This window comes from the organism of the source record quoted next, unplaced genomic scaffold (genome assembly GCF_019419815.1).
Source record: "Pyrus x bretschneideri cultivar Hongxiangsu unplaced genomic scaffold, Pyrus_bretschneideri_v1 Contig4, whole genome shotgun sequence".
Classification (NCBI taxonomy): domain Eukaryota; kingdom Viridiplantae; phylum Streptophyta; class Magnoliopsida; order Rosales; family Rosaceae; genus Pyrus; species Pyrus x bretschneideri.
The window spans coordinates 8,174,436-8,180,415 of record NW_025999723.1 but is presented as its reverse complement, the minus strand read 5'-3'; the positions used below and the strand labels follow the sequence as shown (position 1 = coordinate 8,180,415).

Here is a 5,980-nt window from a genome sequence, read left to right as displayed (position 1 = left end):
GCTTTAAACCAACACCATGCACATAAATATGCTAAAACAGAAAATGCAATGATTAAATCATCATGTTTTGCTTTTTCTTTTTCTTGGTCTGCCACTTCTTTTGTTTCATTTTTTTATTTTATTATTATTATTATTTTTTTTTTCATTTCACAACTTTAAGTCCTTTTAGTTACTCAGGAAGTAATAGTAACAATAAGTTCCAATTGTTGTTCCTCCTCTAGTGAATTTTGAAAAAGTCGAAACGGTTACCATAAGTTTTGGAGTCAAGAGTGTCTGCAACTTATGAGAAGATCAAACCGTTAGATTTAGCTCAAATTTTAGTATGATATGGATAAGAGGATACCGAACAACTTTTGTGAAGAAACAATTTCGATCTGAGTCACGGAAATGGAGTTTTGGTACTCATAAGGTGCTTGTCCAATTTTATGCGGAAATTAGAAACTGGTTTCGTATTTCAGGCATCTGCAATGATTGCACCGTTGGAATTTTCTGAAAATTTGATATGTTGTAGGTACTGGGCGTACGAACAACTTTAAAGAAGAAAGTATTTCAATCTGAGGTCTACAATTGGAGTTCCGAGACCATTTATATGGCTGTCAGATTCTTTACGAATTTTGAGTATGTACTCTTTTGTTTCTGCAAATGATGATATACAGTCATACAACAACATATATATATTTACTTCAGGAAAATCAGTAGTATAAAGATTTTAAGATGAAATGAAAAGATTTTCTTATCTGTGAGATTCTAGGCAACAGAGGTGAACAGGATTTGTGGCGTTGTGCTTTCCACTGACACCAAAGCTTCTCGTGCTGATAACGTATCGTAAAATCGACGGTGTGTGTAGTGGAATAAATAATCAAGACACAAAATTTACGAGGTTTCTCTACAGTCAGTGTGACTGAAGTACGTCCTCGGAGCAATAGTAATGCTTTCATTTATAATATGAAGTAATAAGATTACAAAGATAACTTCTCTATTTTCTTCTCTCTTTTTCTTCCCTTTGCCATGAGCTTTGTGGCTTCTCTCTTTTTCCTCTCTTCTTCTTTCTTCTCTCTCTTTTCAGCTATAAGGCTTTGTGTTTTTGTGTGTGATTGTTTATGGAAGAATGAGGCAGCAAGTTGATTAGTGGACAAACAAGTAGAGTTGTAGTAGGTTGGCCATCCATACATTGAATGACTTATAAGATTACAACATTAGATACTTAAAGGATAAATAGAAGTTCTAACTCAAAATTATTCGTGGCTGATTTATAAAATATAATCAGAATAGTTTATATTATAAATCACTTCTATAAAAATCGTGTCCATAAAAAAAATTAATTAAAAGTAAGGTCACGTAATTGTATAGTAAAAACAGATGAACAGAACTGATAGAAGTACAGACTCTGATTCAAACCGGAATTTTGAGTAGGAAGCATTGTTCTTAGTCGTTCACCTACCCTTCCACCACCGTGTTCTACTTGCATGTATCAGTTTCTCCGCTCCCTCTCTCAACAAACGCAGCTTGTTTCATAAGATGGAAGGTAAAATTTTGCTTCTTTCTGTGAAATTTGAACTAATATCAATCTTCCCATTTAATAAAAATTTATTCTTTTTTTTGTAAGTTTTTCTCAGCTCTGTGAGCTTTGTGAAAGTGACGATTGATGCATAAAATCAATTCTTTTCAGTCGGGATTGACGCAATTAGAGAATGTAGAATTTGGGTTCTTTGGTAATTTTGTTTTCAATTGGTATTCTGAAGTGCAATCCCAACAGTTACTCTGCTAGATTATTGAACATGAAACTGGCGTTTTTTTTTTTGTTTTTATTAATAAATGTGAATCTGAAGTTGGTTTGGATTAATGGTGAATGTAATTGTTCTTAATAAGTAGATTATATTGATGAAAGATAACGAAAATACGCATTGAGTCGTTGTTTAGATTGTGAGCTGTGTTTTGCTGACAACTATATGAACTGCAGTTTATATATTCTGCCCAGCAGATCGAATCCTAATTCTATCTATTATCTGTTATGCGCTTTGTTGATATTATGCAAGTTTTGATCAAGTAGTTATCACATTGTATCGCATTTCGTAAATAAATTTAGATGAAACCCTCTTCTACTCAGAATGTCAGTTCTCCGATGTTGTAGTTTGAAATAACAAAAGATTGCACTGTTTTGTAGAATTGACCCTTCTTAGCTCACAAGGAAATAATATTGATGAAATTTGGAAATGGGTTTCAAGGCTCACAAACACTGCTGATGAACAAACTCTCTTGATTAAAATTTTATGACTTTGAATCTGATAAAATTGTGAACCATCTATGCAGCAATGTCTGATAAAATTAGGATCCACTCCCGCAATGTTTAATAGCACAATTACTGAAGATAATTCTTTCTTAGGCCCCGCCGATGGGTCTATTATGATAACAGGTAGGGTATGCATGTTCATTTGTAAACTATGTGATATCATACCCCCTAGAGTTCTGGCCTTATTGTCTCCCTATGTGATCTCATCTTTGTTGGCTTCCCCTGATGTAAAGTCTAATATATATTATATATTGTGTTATTCCAACAGCAAGTCATTTGCCTTACAACAGGAATGGGTTCAAATTTTTCACAAACTCCAGAGGTCTTGGGAAACCTGACATTAAGAACATCTTAGAGCGTGCTGCAGATATATATGATAAATTTACAGTAGAAGGTTTGACAAACTCAAAACAAAAATTGCTTGCCTCCGTAAAGAGAGTTGATTACATGAATGTATATACATCTGATCTTGCAAAGGCAGTCCGCAAAGCTGCAAGAAACATAGATATGACTTCCTATGAAATCTTCAACGTGGTGGAAATGTACTGAGATACATCTTTTCATCCTATCACGAAGTGCAATATTGGTTGTAGTTTACTTCTCTGTTCAGTGTCCAACACCAACTCCTTCATTTTGTAAAACCTAGTTTTTATTATTAGTTCCTCCTTTAATTTTCTGTAAGCAGCTCTTTTATTGCCCTTCCATTTAAATTTTTGTCCTCTGACTGCGCTTTCATCTTTTTTTTTTTTTTCTACTTTGTTTTGTGTTGTATAATCTCAGAGAAGCCACTTGAAGGGTTCCATATTGTAGTTGACGCAGGGAATGGAGCAGGAGGATTTTTCGCTGTAAGTTTTCTTGTTTTGGACGTTGATATTTGCTTCCTACCTGTACTGTTAGCCTTTTTTATTTCGTATTTATTCTCTAATTTGAAGGCAGTATGCATACTCAAGTTAATCATAAGTGTTTTATTTCAATTTTATTAGGCAAAAGTGCTTGGACCTCTTGGTGCAGTCACTACTGGTAGTCAGTTCTTGGAGCCAGATGGTAATATTGGTGGTTGAACGCAAAACTATTGAAGTTGTACATAAATTATTGAAATTTTTAATGAAATTGATGTTCTTGGATCAGGTATGTTCCCAAATCATATACCCTACCCAGAGGACAAAACAGCAATGAAAGCTGTCACCCAGGCAGTCCTTGATAACAAAGCTGATTTGGGGATCATCTTTGATACAGATGTCAATAGGTACATTTTCTTGCGACCCGTAGATCTATTTTATATTCACACTGTTTGCTTCTTTCTAATTAGTGTTGCCCTTAGATCTGCTGCTGTGGATTCTACCGGCCTTGAGTTCAACTGGAATCGTCTGATTGCCTTTATGTCTGCAATTGTCCTTGAGGAGGTAAGATTTTTCTTCTTTTTTTGCACCAAGGCTCGTGTCAAATATTGTTTATGGTTTTACTTTTCCTAGCATCCGTGAACAACTATTATCACAGACAGTGTCACTTCAGATGGTCTCACCACATTTATTGAGAAGAAACTTGGTACGAAAAAACCGAAAATGGTATACTTCTCTGATTGTAGTGAATGTCTTATAATTTTAGCAATTTCTTGTAGGGGGAAAGCACCACCGTTTCAGAAGAAGCTACAAAAATGTCATTGATGAAGCTATTCGTTTGGTAAGAAAAACGGTCTAGTTATCCTTCTTACACTGTTTATTACTTGTACAAAATCAATAACGAAGAACTAACAGAAAATCTTGCATCGAAGTGCTCGTAGCGTTAGAAGCCCCACAATGCTTCTAGACATGTTTTTGCGCATTAGAAAGGACGACTCAATGGGGTTCTTCTTCCACTGTTTATTACTTGTACAAAATCAATAAGGAAGAACTAATAGAAAATCTTGCATCGAAATGCTCGTAGCTTTAGAAGCCCCACAATGCTTCTAGACATGTTTTTGCGCATTAGGAGAAATATGGTCCTTCTAGACATGGTTTGCACGTTAAAATCTAGGAACTATCAATGAACCAAATAAAATTTTTCTAACCAATCAAGTTGTAGCTACCCATCGACAATTAGAACAGCTGCTGGCAATGAAATCCTTTTCTTCTTTTCTTTACACCCATTCCCTTTTTGTAAATATTTTCTGTCCAAGCCATAGATCTTTTGTGCATAGTGTTTGCATTTTATATATTGTTTTCTATATACTAAACATACCCGTGAAATAAACAGTTATATCTTTCTTTCTAGCCAGCATTGTGTTAATAATTCTTGTCTAATTGTGCATCTTCTTTTTCTTGTCAACTAAGTATATATGGTGATACAGAACTCGATCGGAGAGGAATCACATCTGGCTATTGAGACAAGTGGCCATGGAGCTCTCAAGGAAAACCACTGGCTTGATGATGGCGCGTACCTCATGGTAGGCTTTTGATTTAACACTGCAGCAGGGTCTCTCTACACTTTAGATTGACATACGGCTCATGATTTGTGAAATTTGCTCAACTTTCTTTATCTTTTCCGGTTCAAAATTTTAAATAAACTTGCTTCAGCACGCGCTTCAGGGCAAAGTGGCGGCAGTAAAGTTTTAACCGGTCTTTTATAAGGTATTGAGGAACCAGAAATTTCAGTGGAGTTGAGATTAAAAGATTCATCAGTTATCCAGATCTTAAAGGAGGGTATGTTACTGTATACGTTTATCCTCTTCTAAGTGTTTCTTCTGCGTGTGTATATGCTATGAAGTTGCTGATAAATTGCTTTCAGAACTTTCCGAGACTATGGAGAAGCAGTACTGAAACATTTGGAGAACTACGTCGACTCTGATCCAAAGCTTCAAAAAGCCCCTGTTAACTACGAAGGAGTAAGATTACTTCTCTTCACGCCGAGTTTCTGGCAATGACGGATGGTTTCTTCTTATTAGACTCACTTCATGATCCTGTACTTCCCCTTAACATCGAGGTAGGCAAAAACTCATCACCACTTGCAATCATTTCTTAATGTACTGCAACTGATACAAAGTTTTACACTGCAGGCACTGAGCAACAGCGATGCCGTGTTACTTGGAAATGTTGTGCTTGGTGCTGTGAAGGAGTTCCCAGCTTTTGGATACATCTGCTTTAGACAAATTTGTCCAAGCATCATAAAATTTACATCTATCCAAGTGGAAAATCCTTTGGCTTCTTCGGCAACTTCATGCCTCGAGAACTGTTTTCTGGCATTGGTTGTTAGGCACCATAGGATCTCGAAGACATTTGTTTACCTATATAATACCACTGTACAACGATTGAGTTTCCCGTACTTTGGCGGGCGGTTTAGAACTATAAACACGTCGAATAACGTGGAATTCTAAGGGGCATATTATGAGAGCATCTGATTGTCCATGGTAAAACGTTGCAATTTTGATTTCGTTTGAAATGTGAACCTTTAGACATCACTAGTATGTTTTGTGATCAATGTCTCTGTTTTAGAAATTGTATACGAGCAACAGCAATTTATTTTTTTCCGTCTGGTACCATGGCTGTATTTCGTTCCGCCATGACGATGGCCATGGCCTTGGCCTTTGATGGAGGTCATGGCTGTTCAGTTACTAGGTTGCATATTCAGCGATGAATACGAGCGGTGTAAACATCAGGGGAGGCAATTTCTGGCACGACACGTTACACAACTTTGAAAAAATTAAACTATAAAACG

General features: G+C 36.1%; 1 pseudogene; it reads left to right on the top strand.

The window, feature by feature from the left end:
- Positions 1–1,124: 1,124 nt before the first annotated feature.
- LOC103937199 lies at positions 1,125–5,723 on the top strand (annotated as a pseudogene).
- The last annotated feature ends 257 nt before the right edge of the window (positions 5,724–5,980 follow it).